The sequence below is a fragment of the Podarcis filfolensis genome (genome assembly GCF_964270895.1).
Source record: "Podarcis filfolensis genome assembly, chromosome: 5".
Taxonomy (NCBI): domain Eukaryota; kingdom Metazoa; phylum Chordata; class Lepidosauria; order Squamata; family Lacertidae; genus Podarcis; species Podarcis filfolensis.
Window position 1 is genome coordinate 72,073,129 of NC_139608.1, and position 20,494 is coordinate 72,093,622.

The following is a 20,494-nucleotide window of genomic DNA, read 5'->3' on the forward strand; positions in this document are numbered from 1 at the left end:
CTCTCTGCATGATTCAGAAACATGTCTGACCCTGGCTTTTTAGGGAGGCAATATACTGTCAAGTTCAAATTTCTGTAACTTTGATACTTTGAACAACTGTAATTGAAGTTCTAAATTTGCCTGCCATTTCGTTTCCCCAGATGGACATTTTTAAAGGGATGACTCCTGGGCAATTTTTGGCTTCCTAGTATTTCATCTCTTTTCTGTTTGAAGGATTATACCCTCCTTTTATTCTTTTCTGTGAGAATAATGCTTATAATGACGGACTCGGTGAATATAGAGATGGGAACATTCAGCTCTTCATTAAACAGAGAATCAAGGAGCATATTCAATTGAGTCCCGAGTGGGCTAAGCAAAAGAACAGGAAGAAAGATTTTTGGAGTTCATGAACACTTGCTTGCTATGAGGCCATGAGGTCGAAACATAGTCTGAGCTAAAGTCAATAGAAGATTTAAGCATTGACTTGGTGGTTTCATTTTTAAATGTCTGAGGAATTTTATCTCAATATAATGCAAAACTTGATTGTGGTGATAGCATGCATTACATTCCTTTTTTTTTTTTTTTTGGCTTCCCACTTTGATTGTGGTGCATTTATGATTTATGATAGTAGAAGTAATTTTAAACCAGCACAACTTTCAACCTCACCAGAACTGTATTTAGAGCAGGGCTGGTGGAGAAATGCATTCAATTACCATTTTAACGTCAACTTGCCAAATTCACAATATGTGAGCAGAAACACAGCTCTGCTTAAAATGTGCATGTCCCCAAATTTTGTGATGAATTTCCCCAACAAAATAATGTGTACAAACTTGCAGGTATTAGTCAGAAGTGCTTACAAAATACATACGATAATGAAATTAATGTACCAAAAAACATTTTGTTAGGAAGTGCATATACAGGTACTAGAAAAATTGCACATAATGAGAAGTGTCCAGATTTCACACAGAAACTGAGGGAAGTATCACAAATGCAGCATGAAAAACAGAGAAACCAAAATGACAAATTCACCCCTCTCAAATTCTAAGCACCAAGTAGATACAAATTCTATAAAAAGAGATAAAACCTAGTTAGCAGATTCATATATTGTTATATTTTCCCCAAATATTTTTAAAAGTCTGTGAATTTCATCCACTTCTGTCAAAACTATATTGCTGTTTTCAATTCCCCAGGATAGTGGGTGCAGATTTGGATTTCGACCATGACCTGAATTGAACAGCCTCCACATTGCTTTGAACCAAAGCAGGCAGCTTTCCAATGCACCCAGTCAGGATGTGAACTGCATCTTGTGGTTGGTGCATGCCCCTATTTTGTATGTTAATACCAGCCAGATTAACATGTGGGGAAAAAACAGGAACGCAAGTTTGAAACAACAAAACAAGAAAATGGCTTAGAAAATAAGGTATTTATTTATCTGAGTTAAACTAGCAGCTTATCAAAATTATTCTGTACAGTATCAGTTAGAAACTGAGATTTGGAGGGCTGTTGCCATTTACGTTTCAACAACTGCGGAAAGTATTATCCTTTGTCCACTGCTGTTTGTGTTTACCACTATGTCAGCACTCATTCTTAGCACTGAACAATTAAATAACTCCACTGGGCAGGTCCAAGGCTGCTTTGTATTCTGTTCTGTGTCTATTGTTCCTGGCTAGCATGGAATAGTATATTATTATTGATTATAAGACCAAACAATGTTACATTGTTTCTTAGGAGTGAACTGTACTTTGTCAATAATCTAAATGTTCAGCCACCTCCTATCTCATGTTGCTCCTGCTGGAACATATACAGAACCAATCAGTCTAATTTGTCTTGACTGATGCTCCACCATTAAATTATGTACTTCTTGGGGGAATGCTTCAGTAGCTGTCTCACTGAAATGAAATTAGGTGAAGGTTTATCATCTGAGCATGATGAACAGGCTAAGGGGGAAAGAGCGCTTTCTCATGTCAATCGTCTCAAAAGGTTAGCATCTTGGAGGGAAATTATAGACTTGGAAGAGTTACACCAGCACAAAAAAAAAATAATGAAGGCAAAAATTCACTCCACAATTAGAACTGCCTATTTAATTTTAGGGAACAGCTGATCAGACAGGTATGATCCTATAAGCAAGGATGCCACAAAAAGGGGGAGGTGAGATACAAGTTCCTTGGGTTGTATGATTTCAGCCTGCAGGTGAGGCAGTTAGCAATTTGAATGCTCTTCTACTAGGAAGGTTCTCACTATAAAAAAATTGTGGGATATCAAGTTCGGGTGTCTGAATGAATTTTTTTTCTTTGAATTGCTAGCTTTTACATGCAGGAAGGTCATTAGATAGACCATTCAAACCCCCTGCAGTTTGAGGAGATGGCATCTTAGACAGCTTTACTACTTTATTCTACATAAGCTGGTCCTTAATGATGCACGTGTGACACGTTTTTGCAATATCACTGTGGGTTAAACCACAGAGCCTAGGGCTTGCCAATCAGAAGGTTGGCAGTTCAAATCCCAGTGACAGGGTGAGCTCCCGTTGCTCGGTCCCTGCTCCTGCCAACCAGCAGTTCGAAAGCACGTCAAAGTGCAAGTAGATCAATAGGCACCGCTCCAGCGGGAAGGTAAATGGTGTTTCCGTGTGCTGCTCTGGTTCGCCAGAAGCGGCTTGGTAATGCTGGCCACATGACCTGGAAAGCTGTGCGCCAGCTCCCTCGGCCAGTAAGGCGAGATGAGCCCTGCAACCCCAGAGTCATCCGCGACTGGACCTAATGGTCAGGGGTCCCCTTACCCTTTACCTAAATCTAAAATGTGCTATATTGGTTGTGCATCACCTCCAAATTGAATATTGTCAAGGGAGGCAGGGCTTGGATCATGTCCCTCTCATGCTTAGTTAAGTAGTGCGAATCTACCAAGATACCAGCCAGGAGGAATAACATTTCTAGAGACTTTTGAAATGACATTTTTATTTTTTTCCAGATCTACAATGTTGGCTCACCATGCCAAAATGTAACCATTAAAACATCAAAACTGGAAAGTACTTTTCAATCAACAAATTAATGGTTTCCTAAAGGTTACTTGTGCCAGAGTATAGCTTAATCTCTATCTAGAAACTAATAATCCTCCACAAGATAAACCAACTTTTTTCTTCTCTTTCAGTGAGCTTATGCTCTGCTAAATTCTACATGTTAGTACAAGATTTACACACATAAAAGGCAGATCTCAACAGCATGACTAAGAAACCCAGCTTAAAATGCAACCGTGTTGATAGTTTGGTTTTAAATGAATGGGGTTGGGTGATGGGACAAGAGAACGGAGCAAAATTAGCTACTCACAGGTGTGCCAAGAGCATTCCCATATAGCTGAGTGGTTTCTACCCATTCATATGGACAAAATTTAAGCTTTGCATTTGGCAACAAAGCTTTGTAATGGCAACTGGGAGCCTACGGAGGATAAGTTTTACAAATACTACCCATTATAATAATGAGCATTGTTGCAGTCCAACATGACCAAGTATTGGTGGGCAGGAGTCTCCAAGCCAGCTGCTGTCTCTGAAAATTCACTGTCAGCCGCACACAAACACCCCCAATCATCTCAGCCATGTTGTCTTAGCTAAAGGAGGGAACTGAGTGGGGGAAATGATCCAACCGGGACTTGAAGCTTCTGTTTACTTTCCTCACATTAACTTTAGATTTAACACCAGCTTCAAACCTACTTCTGTAAGAAAAGTGTTCCGGGAAAGAATAGAAAACACTTGCGAACCTTCCTCAACCATTTAATCTCACTCACATTCTTGCTTAGATCTCCACTTTCGTTTAATGACTCTCATCATCTCTTTCTTTCTGCAAAACTATATCTGTTGCTGTTTCAAAGCCATTTAGACATGTAAGGAAATATTCAAGCTTTATTTGGCTCCTGGAATATTCCAAAACAGAAATGTAGCTAAGGCAAAACATTTTATGCCTTTTGGAGCTTGCTCACTCATTACATATAAAGATTTGATTACTGATTCCCTCTGATTTAGGAAAGAATATATATTCATAGATCCATCATCATAATCTAATCTTTTTATGTTTACATAGCCTGATTTATACTTTAAAGCCTTCTAAGTGATGCTTTTTAATTACTATATCGTAATATATTGCATTTATTTAAATGCTGAAAAAATTAAATGTTTTCAAATGAAGCTCTTGGCAAACTCCTTTTTCAGCTATTAATAATGAAGGCAGACCATAAAGCAGTGATCTTCCTTTATCGAACAGTGAATAGAAAAACAGTTATTGAAACAATCAAAGGCAATGCAGAAAAAAATGCATTTTGACCACTTCAGATCCATTTATAGCTTACTTAACCAAGTACCAGACCTCTACAAACCTATCCAATTCAGGTAATGAGTCGGACTAATTTTTAGTAGTCGCAAGCTGGTTCTTGCTCACTAATTTCACTAAGCTAAGCAAACCCACTAGAGCAAAGATAGCTCTCCATTCCCCTCCTCAAAAAGACAAGCAAACTTGGAACCAGTACAAAGGTGCCATTCATTCCTTCTCCCTCTCTGTGGGTCACTCTCTATAATAATACTGATTAGAATTTATTTTCACCAGAGCAAGCTAAATCAATATGAATTCTAGTCCCTTCACCATGCCAAAGAGACGTTCGGGATAGGAGTGGGCAAAAAACACTAGGACATTGGTCTTCGTTCTGGGTTAGGCCCCAGACTAACTACATCACAAACAATAGTGAACAGTCTGGAAAACTTACTTTCTGCAAAGCTTAGGAAGATCTGAAAGATACACACATCACATCCACACTGGCCAGGCTCCCTCTGCCAGCTAGGGATAAAAGGGTCTGTTAATTTCACTTCTGTCAGTTTCTCACACTTCCAATTTTAAATTCAGTTCTCCACATTTCTGCAACAATTTGTAATTTTGAAAAAATCCTGTTGAAAATTCATTGCATTTCAGTGCAAATGTCTCCAAATAAACACATTTTTGTTGCAATTTCCCCTAAAATAATGCTTTTTCCCATGTTGTTTTCGTGAATATGTGCATTTGATGCACATTCCCCCCCCCCCAATGTATGCATTTTTGTAAACATTACTTGGTTGGAAAACTTTGCAAAAGTCAGGCAAGTGTGCATTTTGAAGGGTAGCTGTGTTTTGGTTCACATACTGTTTCGGAAAATTTGAACTGGATAGATTTTCCTTTAAAAGCATACTGAGTTGACTTTCTCCCCCATCCCTAATGCCAGGCATGGCCAAACTTGCCCTTCCAGATGTTTTGGGACTACAACTCCCATCGTCCCTAGCTAACCGGACCAGTGGCCAAGGATGATGGGAATTGTAGTCCCAAAACATCTGGAGGGCCAAGTTTGGCCATGCCTGCCTAATGCCAACTGGATATCAAGATGGAAGCATTGGCTACTGCTATTAGTAGGTCTTTTAACAGTTAAGACAGTTGCTGTTGATGTTATCTCATTCATTTCTGGTGCCAGACATAAAGACTCCTCCACTAGGATATGAGGTCTGGATCAGAAAATCAGTATGGGAGAAGATGCTACACATGCCACATAAGAGCTGCATTTCTGGAAGAGAACTAAGAAGTGGGTGTTAATGACAGGAAAACCTACAGATAACTGGTAATTGTAATGTGGAGACTCCGAAGTAAGTAGACATTTGCCAAGAGAGTTTAGTAGATACCACTGACTTTGCTTTGAGATTTTTTTCTTGACACATTGCATGCATAGTCTACATATATGGAGCCACCCATGCCCTGGTGTGGCTTTTCCTCACAGAGAGCAGCATTGTGTGTACATTTGATTCATTACTTCTCAACACCCCATACTGGCTATGGCAAACAGTGCCAGCATCAGAGTCCAAAATAAATGCATTTTACAATGATAAAATGCAATACACACAACAGTTACATAAGCTATAAAACTAATTTTAAGCCAACAACTATCTTCAGCATTTCTACAGAAAATTAGTCCTTTATAACTTTCTACAGTGTTCTTACAGTAAAACACAGCCTGCATACTGAGTCAAAAATAGTACCTTTCATTGAATACATCCATCAAAACACATCTGTACATGGATTTTTAGAGAGCACTTTAATTTGTTCAAATGTTGAATGGAATAAAAGGGGATATGGAGGCAAACATTTAAAGAGATTTTCTGTGTTTTCCTTCCTGACATTCAGCTTGGATTTTTTACACCATGGAAAAATGCTTAATCAAGTACATGTATATTTGAAATACAGGATCCTTGCATCAAAAACAACCTGCGCAATATTTTTAAGTGTCAAAAGTTATAGATGTTGTCCCCAAATTGCCCCGTATTTATTTATTTTTTAAAACTGGAGTTTTATAGCATTAAACTTTTTTCTTGGCCCATACCTTTGAGATGGGGAAACTTCCATGAACTGCACCACATCTGAATGTTGCTAATACTATATGAGTGTGGAGTGGAAAGGAATTTTTATACCAAATGTTCCCTGTGCCATGTGGCTCATTTCCTTTTCAGATGCCAGAAACTCAAATAACGATTTTTGGAGGAGTTCGGTATAATTTTTGGAAAGGAACACCAACCAAGAGTCAATAATTCTTTTGTTGTGTTCTTCAGATGGCATTTTTACTTATTCATACAACTGAGCTGCGTAGAAGTTGTTGGTATGCGATTGTGTCTTTCCTTACTATCCTTACTATCAGCTGCTATGGGGCTCAAACCAAGAACTGTGTGGATTCTTGTTTCTTGTGCCACCAGGACTGCTAGTCAGGGGAGGGAATGACCAACTGTTATTCCTGGGGCCTTCACACTGTGGGAGGGGCCCCAAGGGCCCCTAAAAATTGATAGCCTATCGCTTTAAGAAAATGCTAGGAAACTGCAAAAGCTTTGAAACTGCCAAGAAGGCTTTTGTTATGCAAGTGCCCTTTGCCATGGGAAGAGAAGCTGCTAACATCTTTATTGCAGCACATACGCAGCTAGTACATGTAGATTCAACAAACGCACAATCGATTTTGCTATAAAAATGTAACACAATGTTTCTACACTGAGGCCATATAGCAAAACAGCCGATGCTTATGCTAAGTTTGCGCAAGTGCATGTGTCCAATAACTGAACGAGATAATGAGAAATACTTCTATGCATATGATTGGAGAAAATTGAAATGCTTTGTGTAAAAACTTATAAATATCACCCCCAGACCACTGAATCGTGGTTGCAGTTTTTGCGGAGTAATCCGACCTATTGCTTGGAAAGTTATAAATGGCGGGACTTTATCTCCTCCCGGCTCCTGAGTTTTATTGGCCACAGACCTAGGAGTTTTTATAGCCTTTGGGGGCTTGCAACAACACCACAGCTCATCCCCTTGGTCACGACCCCAGGACTCACTTGCTGTCTTCCTCCATTTTAAGCAAACTGCCATTGAGGAATACCTCCAGATCCTCTTCGATGCCACCATATGACCTCATTTCTATCTGCCTGCTTGTCACTTGCCCTGGGTACTTGCCCAGTCTCAGGCCTGAGTGCCCAAAACTTATCCATGTTCTTTCAGAGAGGAAATAAAGGTCTCAATTTCAGCACAGTTTTTCTACACTTCCTCCCTCAGCTCTGCCCCCTGGCAGTTGGTTGCCCAGGCAACACCGCTATTCCCTGAGGACCAGCATTCCACAGCACTCTGCTGCCATGCAAAAGGAAGGCTTGCAAAGTGACACCCCCATCTCCTGTATTGGCTTATTTAGATGGGCAGTTTGCCTGAAGAAAATTGAAGCTCAAGGGAAAGTGCAATTGTCTCATTTTTTAGAGCTTGAAAGTAGATTGATTGTGAATGCTGATGTTGAGCCAGTAGAATAAAGAATTTGTATAATTTGGCTCTGCTGGAGCTAGAATAAAATATTGAGGCTGATGGGCAGTTAATGTTGGGAGCTTCTCCTCCTCGTCGTCTCCTCACCCTCACATAATGTTTCATAAGGCAAATAGCAGGCAATGAAGCATAATGGGGATAGCAAAACATACCACACAGTGATCTCACTTCTCACATTTTGTTTAACTGAATGTTATGGGGAGTGAGGAAGAGAAAATGTCAAGCCACAGCTTTTGGCAGACACCACACATTGGCCATTGAATCCATTGAAAAAGGACTGTCAAGTGGATGTCCTTACATTTGCTCATTCAACCCTACCATGGGCACAGATTCTTGCTGTGGATTATTTTCACCTTAGTTTTCTTAAAAAACAACAACTAACTAACTTGCACACTTTATACCTAAATAGGTAAGTAAATTAATTTGCAATATATGTTATTTACATATTCATTGATGTATAATTGCCACTGTCCTTTGCATTTCTTTTTTTGGGAGTGTTGTTTATTGAAGTTGGTCATTGCTTGAGACAGACTATATGCACTAAGGCTGAGAAGTCAATCTCACAGAATTCAGTGGGGCTCGCTTCCCACTGTGAATTTCAAAAAGCAATAGAATGCATTGTGTGCATTATTGTTGTTTTCACATGGAGAAATCATTCTTTTCGCATGGAGATTACCCTGAATGTTATGTTTCAGCTGACACGCACATTGCCAACTTCTGAATAAAATACAAGTTTATTAAATAAATTGTTACAATTGGGGGGGGAGACTTATTTGCAGTTCAGTGGCAGGAGTAATTCATATAATCTAAGATACAAAATGCAAAATATCAGCAGGGTGCTAAACTATCCCTCCCTGATGCCTGAGTGAGGGAAATGAAACATTATCTCATCTTAAGTTGGGTTAGGGCTGCAGCCTAACTGAATTCAGTAGGACTTCCTTCTGGGCAGTGGCGTAGCATGGGGGGTGCAGGGGGGGCCGGCCGGACCGGGCGCAACATCTGGGGGTTAGGGTTAGGGGGCGCAAATCCACGGGTTAGGGGGCGCAAATTACTTGCATTGCCCCGGGTGCTGACAACCCACGCTACGCCACTGCTTCTGGGTAGTCAATGTTAGAACCATAGATCACTTTGTGATGGGCCATTAACCACTTCTTTAACTTTGTCTTTAATTACCATAAGACTCTTGGTTGTTTTACACCTCTGGAAATTCATTAGTGTTGAAAGGGAGCACACAGAAGGTAGCTGATTTGTAAATATCTGTTGATGGCTGGGATATGTGTCTACTGTACACTGTGAGATATGTAAAACAAAACCCAAAACTTATATTACTGCATCAGCAGCTGATGAAATGGAAGAAAGACTTGTGCAAATAAACCAATTGCTGCAGAATGGAAAATAGCAGATGAAAGCGTGAATGACTTTTGGAACGGATTGAGTCATGTTTATTCATACATCCATTACATCGTATCTCATGTGAACCACGTTACCCAAGATCTTACCGTAGTTTGTGGACGAGCTCTGATGGGAGAGTAATGGTTTCTACCAATTAGTTTTGTGCTTCTATATGAAAGACATATGTTAAGAATGTTACAGAGAATGCTTTGATATAATTTATTCTTTCACTAAGCCTTTGAATATTGTAGTTAAAATGGGTCAAGAGACAGAAAATAAGGTGACCCCAATGAAAGAGAAACCGTGTAATATTTTTCTCAGGGACTCATGGATGTGCTGGTAAACTTGACAGGTATTTTTCTCATTTTAGACCTACCTGGCTATATGAAATTCTAGGCTTTACTTGTAGAGATAATATAAATGATGATTCAAAGGTAGATACAATATGTATAATTCTAGGGAATTACGGTATATTCGTGCTCTACTAATAAGGATACCTTCTCTGAAGCATAGTAGCTTATAAAGTAAAGTACCTTTTTTTTCTTTTTCTTTTTGATGAAACATTCTTTCCAGCCTGGCCAGTAGAAGGGAAAAGAATTATTACTTTAATTAGGTTGAATCTCTCTTAATTCTTATTTCTTTTACAGGAATCTTAATCCTTTCTCTTGTAACTCTTTATTTCAAGATAGCACAAGCTGTTAAAACCTAATTATTTCTCTGTATCATTACTTTAATTTCAATTTATTCAGAAACCCTTATAAAATGCTGTGTAATTTGAGCATATTGTATTTTCTATTTTATGATTTTCAGTAAAACTTGTTAAAATTCATTTCTGACCTTGCTTTATTTCCTGGGGAAGTATTTAGCTCTCTGTTCTTCTAACAATAAGAAAGTTCTGGAGACAAACAGTGCTGTGGAAATTAAAAGTGCTCATGGGGGCTGCTTTGATAGCTAGGGCTCCTTAGTCACTATAACTTGGTGTTACCACAAGCTTTTCCTCTGTGCTTACTCTGACCTCTAGTATCAATGATATATTCTAGAGTCTACAGAGGCATTTTGGAACATTTATCCTCCTTATGAGCAGACACAGTAACCCATCTGGTCTGGAAGCTGAACATCACCATTCCTGTCTCTGCTCTTTCTACCATTTGAGTTTCTGCCTACTATTCCTTCCACACAGAGAAATCTGCTTGGGGTTGATCCCATTCTGGAATTGCTTTTCCAGAACCACAGGCATGGTTTTCCAGAACCTCACCCATGAGAAACATGGGACGGCAAAAGATTTTTCATGCATGCAATGACAGAACTTCCTTGATTCACAAATGCTTGCTAAAACGTTTTAAACTCATATAACTATTGTGTTATCCAGCAACACAGACTAGTATACTGAATGCTGTGCATTGTACATATTCATCATATGAAACTTCAGATATCTTTGAGGCTCAGGTACCAAATCTGAATTTATTCATTTACTGGATTTAAAAATATAATAATATTCTCATTCATTAACCCAAAAAATGGGGGGGGGGCATAGAGCCAAAACATACCATTTTCCCAGAGGCATGTGGAATGAAAAGTCTTCGTGTAATTAGAAGGCATATTATGTTGTAGAATTCCAATTTAAATTTCAACTGTATGGATTAAAACAAAATACTGACAAGTATCACTCGCCCTGACTGAATACCTTTCACAAACTTAAGCAGATGGCAACACTCTGGATTGTAAGTACAGTAAGCCCGCAACCTACAATCACTTTACTTATGCGAACGCTACCTTACGTGGGCAACCAACCAACCAACCAACCAATAAATAACGAAGAAAAATGCAGGGAAAATAAGGGGAAATCAACAACAGAAGGGGACAGGAGAGCAGGAAACAACAGTTGGCAATCCCATCAGCCACTGCACTCATTTTCCACCAATGGTTGGTGTAGTAGAGGTAAAGGTGAGTAGAGCAATAAATGAACATTCTACTTTTGTATAGTAGGCTAGTTTTTACATCCACTCACAAAACTGAGTGTTTCCAATAGGTGCTACATGCTGACTCCTAGTGCCAGTGAAGCCTCTGACATCAGTTGACTTCAGGTCTCTTCAGCATGTGGAAGAGCTAAAATATGGCAGCTTCTCAGTCCCTCCTCTTGTACTGCAGTGATAATTATAAACAGCTCAAGGATCGCATGCAGGTAGCAGAAAGATTAAGCTGCCAGTGACACAACAGATGTGAGAAACGCACAGGTTTTCACTGAATGTCCGTGAGCATGCTCCAAGTAAAGTTATATTCAAAGAAGCTTCCATACATCAACTAATATCGACAGGGTTATGAATGGCGATTATGAGACTCAATGTCACAGGACAGTTTAAGTGACAGGTAAAAAAGTAAGGTGAAAAGATCTGTGCTATATTTTTTAACCAAAAATGTGCGATCTCATTTATAAAGATGAGCAAGAAGTATTTCCAGCTGTAAATATATTCATTGAATACATCTTGATTTAGAACTTGAACTGCTTGGATTGCTATGTGTCAGCTCCTTGCTGTCAATCACACTGCTTTATAGAACCATGCTATATGATTGATACAGCTTGATGCAACACATCAAAACTGTACAAAATAAATAAAACTGGGGCGCATATGTTAAAACTGAAAGAGGTGAAACATGCTTATTTTATAAAGTGAAGTGAACTTTTTTTCATTTAACAATAGGAAGGTTGAAGAACTAAAAGCATGAAGATGAATTTGGAGCCAAGGGAGTCTGTAGGAATTACTGTAGCTGATTAACCTGAAAGAGGGCTATAAGCAACAAAGAATATAGACTGCATTATGGAACAGCAACTCCTCAGTCAAATATAGCCTCCAAGAAGCCACCAGGCCCAATAACAGCCTACTTAGAAGCATCTGGTGAGGAAAATAAGTATTCCAGAGCAAAATTTACAAGCAGGCTACTTTGAAGGGTGTCATGATCTCGTTGCTGGGCAACAATTTGCAGAGCTCAGTGGAGGGAGAGGCCAGCCAACCAGGAGTGTCTCTGAGGTGTACTTGCCTGGAGGCAGAGTCAGCATCCAAAGTCAGATCCAGTCTTAGGGTTGGGCACACAGCAATCTGCGTGGTCAGATGGTCCAGGGGTCAGGGAATCCAATGATCAGAGGGTCAAGGGTCAAGACTAGCAGGAAGCAGCAAGGTAGGGCCAGGAAATACAAGCGCTGTTACCGGCATCTGACTGCTGCTGGAAGCTCTGCTTAAGAAGGCTGTAGCCAGCTAGTCCTTATCTGTGTCTTCTCCTCAGTGTCCTTGAAGGCTGATCAGTTGCAGGTGGGAGTCACTCCACCTTCTCCCCCTTCAGACAGGCAAAGCTGACTCTTGGCCCCGTGACAGAGGGCTAGAGGTTGAGATGTTGGTCCACCTCATACTTCTCAAAGTGGCCTCCAGGAACATGAATCGTCAACCAGAGGACTACACCATATGAAAGAGTGGACCCAGAGAATGCCCACAGAAGGGGGCAGGGGGAAGTGAACTTTCCTTATTCCCATCTCCTCCCCCCCCCCACCATAGCCCCCTGATCCTGTCCCTTTACAAAGTCTCTCCCAAATGTTAGAGGACCTTGCAGAATAGGGAGGCATGCAGCACAGAGGTTGAGAGAAAAGGGGATTCCTGAAAACCAGGCAATGCCAGCTTCTGCAAGCAGGGACGTTGGTCACAGAAGGTGCCTCTGCCTGATTTGGGGGGAGGGATATTGACCATTTCAGTGTCGGCAGGAATGTTTGTCCTGATGCGCATCAGCTGGTATCTGCAACAACGGCACAAGCAACAAGTCTGCTTCCACGTGTGGATGCCATTTGCCAGAGTGGGCGTCTGTGTGCAGCATTTCATATGCTTCAACTTCACGGTGAGTGTGGGTGCCTTTCAAGTCATGTCTTCTACAATGCAGGTTCCTTGCTGTTAATGTATTCAGATTTTAAAGACCCTTACATATGAAGTGTAACTCTGTGCAAACTCAAAGCCAGGTAGGAGTGGTCCCAGAGGAGTGAGGAAAGTCACATGTGCGCAATCTAGTTTCCAACTTCAAAGCAGGTTCCAATTCTTAAACTTCATAGAGGGCTTAATTTGCAAGGAAAAACCTGAGGCACCAGATTTATATGAGCTGATTATAAATTGCCCTTAATCTTATGCACATATATCCTGGCAACACAGTGCTTGGAAGAGAAAAACAACCGTGCTGTTTGTGGCTATAAACTCAAGATGGGCAGACAAGGAAAGAAAATGATATTGAGTGACCACCTGGTAATTTCACTTCAACAGTGGTTTATTTGGTCTTTCATTTATTTGCAATTTGTCAACAAAATACTTCCCCCAAAGGCCCAAAATGTGCATCAGTTTTTAAAACAGACTTTTTATATATTTTAACTCCCCTTTAGCTAGCCAGGCTCAAAAACAAACACACAATTATTTTTTTAAATGCCCTTAGATATTTTGTGTGTGTGTGGTTTCTCTGCTTTGTTTGTGATTAATCTACTGTTCATCCATCCCGGTTCAGAAAGTTTTCATTGCTGCTTTGTTATTATTACATTTTGCATTGTTCTCTCATAATATATTTGGTCTAATATTTGGCCTTATAGTTCTGAACCAGCCCTGCAGGATGGGCAGATTAAGACTAGGATGGTCTGTCCTTTAGGCTAATGGGTTCCAACTGATTATTGAATGCCTTTGGGTCTGTTTTCCAGTAGGCAGAGCATTGGAAAGAAGCATTCTATTGCAGCTTGGCTTTGATATGTGTGCTGCACAAAACTGTTTGTCTGGTTTGCTAATGTGTCCATGGGCCCAAAAAGTTGGTAATCCCTGAATTTATCAGTGCTACATTGCCTTTAATCTATCATACAAACAGATGGAGCTCATTTTATCCCATTTGTTTCCTCCACAGACATGTTTACATACAAGTACATGAGCACAGGCCAGCCTTCTCCAACCTGGTGTGCTCCAGATATTGTTGGACTATAATTCCCACCATTCCTGACTGTTGGCCATGTTTGCTTGGGCTGATGGGAGCTGTAGTCAACAATATCTGGAACATACAAGTTGGGGAATGCTGGCATAGACAGACTCCAAAGAAAAGGACACAAATTTGTTCTGCTAGATTCAAGATTCTAACCGATTTTCATGTTTGCATATTTGACTGTGCATCATTCTTTTCATGCATTTATTTGCTTTTTGCTACAACTATTCTAATTTCATACATTGGTTGCTTGGATATTATTATTTTTTACACCTGGAAGAAAATTCATGAGCTACATTCTTATAGCTAACCAAGCTTTTCCTCTTTAGCTGCACAATTCCGAAAGGAACAATTCGCCGTTAAATGGGTTCATCATTTCTTTTGTGTCTTCCTATGCATCACGTTTAGATACGTTCCCCAAGATATGCAGGCATTCAGCCATGCTTTGCAATATGTCCTTGCAGCAGGGATATTTCATTTAGGCAAGAGGAAGAGAGGGAATAAAATCCTTGACTAGAATTTTGCTATTTTTTCTTTTAATGTTAAATTTAATTCAATCTTTCTCTATGCTACCTCCCATGTAATCTAAATAGTTTTCTAGCTGAAAGTATTCCCCCCCCCCCCACGAATGGCAAGATTAATAGCCCAGTAAGTTGTGTGTTGGAGCAGTAGTTTGTTTGAGTTATTTTCTTCATACACATGGGCTACAAATGCAGTGCCTCCACGTGTTTCTTTTCCAGAACAAGGGACACATTAATGTGATATATTTTAGCACTATAGTCTTGTCTCTTTCTCTCCCCTATCCCACCCCCTCTCCTAAACGATCTTAAATCTGTTTGCCTAGATCAAATGGGAAGGAGAATGTTGCACTCGATTTCTTCAGCTCCTTCCCCATTCCTCCTCCTGACAGTGCAAGGCTTGGCCATGCCATGCCCACAGGAGGCAGAGATGTGTCTGTCTTCTAAATGGCAATTCCTTGGAGAGACAGTATCCATTATTAGTACATGTAGAGGACAGTAATTGGAATCCCATGTGATTAGAAGAGCACTAACAGCATTTGCTAAAGATTCCCACGCAACCTCAACTGTCATGTGCATTCCTGATGGCCAGTCTCCCAACAAGAATTGCCATTTTATCTCCTATTCACCAGCCTTTTAAATGTTTCAGTACAAAACCTATGTTGCACACAGATTTTATTTCTGCAACAGCATATCTTTTTAGTGGTTTCCCATATTCTCTTCTCCACTTTGTTCTTTTGCATATACAGCTTTTCTCTATATACATACTTTTACTTTTTCTCTTTTCCTTGGGTTCAAGGGGGGCGGGGGAGAGACACCTGGTGTGTTATAGAATCTTGTGCCACAATTTGAAGAACCTGCTGTGAGTGAAAATGACTAAGACCATGTGGTTCATTTCCAACACAGCAGGTGTCATGAGAAAGGCAAAATGGGAGCCTGGTGCTTCCCCTCACATTCCAGCCTTTGGAGCCAGTTGGTAGCAGACAACCATTGTTAACAGCCTAAACCACCCAGTGAAAAGAGAAGGTCACATCTTTTCCTAACTGACTTAAACGTGAATCTGTGCTGGGGCAAATTGCAGACTGATGCCGCACAAGCTGAGCTCAGTATACTGTTTTCAAACATTTCATTGCTAACACATCTAGATTTCCAATTATACTCCATTCAGCTCACTGTAACCCAATAACTCACATAGGAAGGTGGGAATATCACAAGCAAGCAGCATACACAAATACTATTCTTTTACGGAAGCAACGAATCTAAGGTATATTGGACCTCAAGAGAGACACCAGAATGCTAGCCAGTTGCTAGTTACTATATATAGCAGAGATGGGGAACCTGTGTTTCCGTGGATCTTGTTGAATTCCAAGTTCAACTTCCATCAGCCCCAGCCAGCATAGTCAGGGATTATAGGAATTGTAGCCAGCAACATCTGGAAACCCACATTTTCCCCATTACTATAGAAATAATTCACAAGTACCATGTTGCTTGAAGAGAAAGGGAGTTATGCAATAAACATAATTGTAATATTCTTGCATTACACAGTTCTCATGCACTTCTAACAAAATAGCCCCATGCTCAAAGTTCTCCAGAAGAGCCACAATCCAAGGATTTCAAACATCTATGGACTCAAAACACACAGAGAGCTGAAACTAGGAAAGGCAACCTTATAGATCATAAGATTTATCAGCGCTATTCTAGGCTGTACTTGTAGAACCCAAACTACTGATTAAGTGATTGTATGATCTTTGTCCTGAAAGTCATTTAAGATTCTTTTCACCAAGTCAGAAGAGATGGCGGATACGGTTGCTGAATAGACCTACAGCACATATGCCTTTTTCAAAGTTTTCTGATTCCCGATTAGTCAAAACCAATTCATCCAATTAGCCCCTTATCGTACAACCACATCAGTGTCTATATTCATATCTCCCCACTTCTGTGTTGACTACAGCAGTATTGAAATTAAGTCTAATTAAGCAGACTTATGGATTCTCACTAATGGCTCTGTATATGTATAAATACATGTTCCCCATAGCTATTTGTTCAAGGAACTCTTCATATCATTTAACTCACTTCAATTATGCATATTATAGCTCGCCTACTGATGATTTTGCATAATTATTTTTTAAATATAAGTAAATGTGACCTGCAGGATTTTCAATATTAACTTAAGATTTTAAGATATTGGTTTGGCATGCAATTTGGTTTCCTTTCTTTGAGTTGGAGATCCCCCGTGAAGTTTAATTTTAAAATTGTATGATTGGACAAGGTCAGGAAGCAGATGATATGATGACGGATCATTCTTAAATACATATTTCCAGTATATTAAATGTGCATCCAGATGATTATGTTGTAAGCCACTTTGATAACTTATTTTACCAGGAGGGCAAAAAAGTATTGAAGAAAATAAATTTTAATACGTCTAAATGCAGTCTTCTTATGCTGAACTAATTGATGCTGCTGCCATGAGTCCAGCTGAAGTTTGCATGGCAGAATCAATAAGGACGCTTGCCTGCTTACTACCTGCCACAAATAGAGGCAACTATGTGAAGGATAGTCTTCCTGTTACTACCAGAAAAAAACAGATGGATTCAAGGGAAATCACAGCTTGTGTTTGAAACTGTATGAAAATGCTTGGTCAGAAAACTAATCTAAGTGCCTCTTTCCAGCTCCAATTAGAGCTGTTCCCCACCCACTCCCGCCCCATTTGTTGATAGAGGATCTTTGATTTTAACAGCTACATGGCAGATGAGAAATTCAACAGGAGGGAACTTTGCCTATAGTTGAAACACTGTTTAATTCTCCTATGCCACTGTGAACAGCACAGAGTCTCTGTCAGGAAAACAGTGGCAACCATAGGACTGAAAACCACAGAAGAGAGTGATGCCATCCAAAGCGATGTGAATAAAGATTTTATTCTCTCTTTTTCTGCAAGATATTCCCCTGAAAGGCTATGTATGTGCATTGGGGATTTGAATATTTCTGTTAACTTTCTGTTGTGTGTATTATTATTTTTTAGGGCCAGCATGTGTAAGGTAAGAATCAAGAACTAAGAAGCTGCTCATCCTCTCCTTTTGATACCTGTACGAATTGCATCAGAATTACAATAGTAATATGAAAAAGAGCCACTGCTCAGGGCTTTTACAGAATAGCTGCAAGGTAACATGTAGACTACAATGTACTCTTTTCAGCAATATCATGTTTCTGAAATGTAGGTCAGTTTTATTAATAAAATGGAGTACTGGAAATTAAATGTTCCCTTGATAAAAGAACCAGGTTGCCATAGAGCACCTAAGAAGGTTCAGCCCTTTGGTCTGCTAGTCAGTGCGGCTCTTCTACATAAGTTTTTCAAAAGTAAATCTTCAAGTACAACCCTATCCTTGATTTATAACTTCTTGATGAAGATAGCGTAGCTGTAGTGGTGGAGCCACTGGTATGATGATGAGATGGATCTATGCTGGTGTAACCAGGGTGAAACATTGATGAAAGAGTGGCAATGACAAGACTGGCACATTGGGAAACTGCTCCAAACTGTTCCCCTAACTTGGGTCCTCAGCTGATTATGGACTACAATTCCCATGATCCCTGGTCACTGGTCCTGCTAGCTAGGGATGATGGGAGTTGGTAGTCCAAAAACAGCTGGAGACCCAAGTTTGAGAAACCCTAGTTTAGAGGGTTGCAGATGAGGCAAGGAAGCAAGGGACTTAGGAGGAATCCAAAGCTCATTCAGAGGTTGGGTCCTAGCCTCAATTATGGCATAATGCTATTCCAGAAAATAACACAACTTTAAGTTAAGCACACCTTTTGAAGCTAAAAATCCAGGCTGATTGCCCCTTGCCTCCTCTCTCTCAAAAGCCACAACAGAAGATAGAATTCAGACCTACTCTGCACCTAGTCATGCCATACCAGCAATGGAATAGATGTCTTAGCCAGAGGATACACACCTCAGATGTCAATTCATGTGATAATAACATCCTGTCACCATGTTTAAAGAACTCAGATTGTACAAGTAGGAAATTGGGTGAAAGCACACTTTGTCCAGGACTACTACTTTTTTCTTTTTCTTTTTTGAAGTAGCTGTTCTGATCCAGGAGCTGACTCTAGTAGAGCAAGGTGAAACAATGTTGAAGTGGTTGAAATATTCAGAACAAGCAGTTCCACATGGAGCTGGACCAAATGAAGAATGTTGCATTCGAAACAGACTATCCCTGACAAAGTCTTTAAAAAGGCTGCCACTCAATCCAGTTATCTCCAGCATGCAGCGGGTAAAGTTCCTCTGTTTAATGGGGACTTGCTATACGTGCTTAGGGCGAAGACTGTGGTTTGGTGGGACTTCTGGGCTAGCAGCCTCAAGGTCAGAGAGCATCAATGCAACTTTCTCAGGTCACAGATGTGTTGGCAGAATAGCCTCATCATGTACTGCAGTTTCTGGAGGCCACTGTGGTTAGCCCTGTGAGCAATTCCCTCTCGGCCTTCAATTCTTCCTCCAAGCCCAAGGCTCCATCCCCCAAGGTCATGATGCTGCTTAAGTAATTTGCCTTTCCTTGTGCATTGTTTGATGCTCTCTATGCATAGGTATGCATGAGTTTGACCAAACTGCAGGAGGCAGTGGAAGACAGGAGTGCCTGGCGTGCTCTGGTCCATGGGGTCACGAAGGGTTGGACATGACTAAACAACTAAACAACAATGCATAGGTAATGGGCAGGTTATGTGGGTGTCCTGTGCTGCTATTGGTGATAGCAGTGTTCCTATGCATGTGTGTTTTGGTATGTTACGCCTTGTTTCTAACAATGGCTTTTTGGTTTTGCTTTCTTCATTTACATTTTGTTGGTGGCCACCATTGCATTGGGAGTGTAGCATGGCACTGCTAAATCTCATCACCAAAAGTTAATTCAGCATCACAGGTGAACTTGTAAAAGCCACCCAAAAGCTCGTGCCACTTAGCTCTCCTTAGACACTTGAAAAGCACTTGGGTGCTTTCTAACCATTAGCAGGCATCTTTTTTCTAAAAATTGTGAAAGCTTAAGGTTCCACTCTTTAACCACTTAGCCCACATTAGAGCTACTAGAACAGAATTACTCTGCTCCGTGTTTATTAAGATTACAGCTCAAAAATGCATTCCTGATGCCACCAAAGTCAGGCAGAAAAAATCCAATACAATATTTATAGGGTTCAAATTTCATTGCAGTAAGAGGAAGCAGAATTTTCTAGGACTTTTTCTATAAACAGCTAAGAAACGTTTTTAAAAAAATGTTTTTCCATATTGTGTGTTTAGCCCAGTCTCTGAGCAGTGGGAGACTCCAGGAGTCCTAGCATGTATCCAGGGTTTAGTTTCCTTGGAATGAAGCTCAAGTCTGTATTTAATATATATGGTTTTATTTACACATATATACAACTTGACCATAAGATAGGGGGCTCACAATACTCCAACAGATTTTGCCCCCCCATTAGGTCCCTAGGGAACCCCTCCTTCCCCCAAAAGGCATATCTTTGGATTCAGCATAGCTGAGAGAGTCAAGCTTCTCTCTCCAGCTCTTTCCAAAGCTCACATACCCAGTTCACCAGGTCAAATGTGGAATTAGGAGATAAGTGGCAGCCACATTTGTAGGATATTGTTATAGGTTTGGGGGATTAGTCTGGATCATATCTCTGGGTCCCTTCCAGGTCTATGATTCTGTGTCTGCGTCATTAGAATCAACCTTCTGCAATGCAGGAATTTTTTTATCCAACATGGGGCTCAAACCCATGACCTTGAGATAAGAGTCTCATGTTCCCCCAACT

At 40.3% G+C, this 20,494-nt stretch overlaps 1 long non-coding RNA gene across 1 annotated transcript in view; it reads right to left on the reverse strand.

Moving 5' to 3' along the window:
• Nucleotides 1–7,575, reverse strand: part of LOC310762875 — a 602,857-nt gene extending 595,282 nt beyond the window's left edge. The window contains exon 1 of the long non-coding RNA XR_014548259.1: nt 7,349–7,575. This is a non-coding gene — a long non-coding RNA (uncharacterized lncRNA). The remainder of the gene's footprint in view (nt 1–7,348) is intronic.
• Between the last annotated feature and the right edge of the window lie 12,919 nt (nt 7,576–20,494).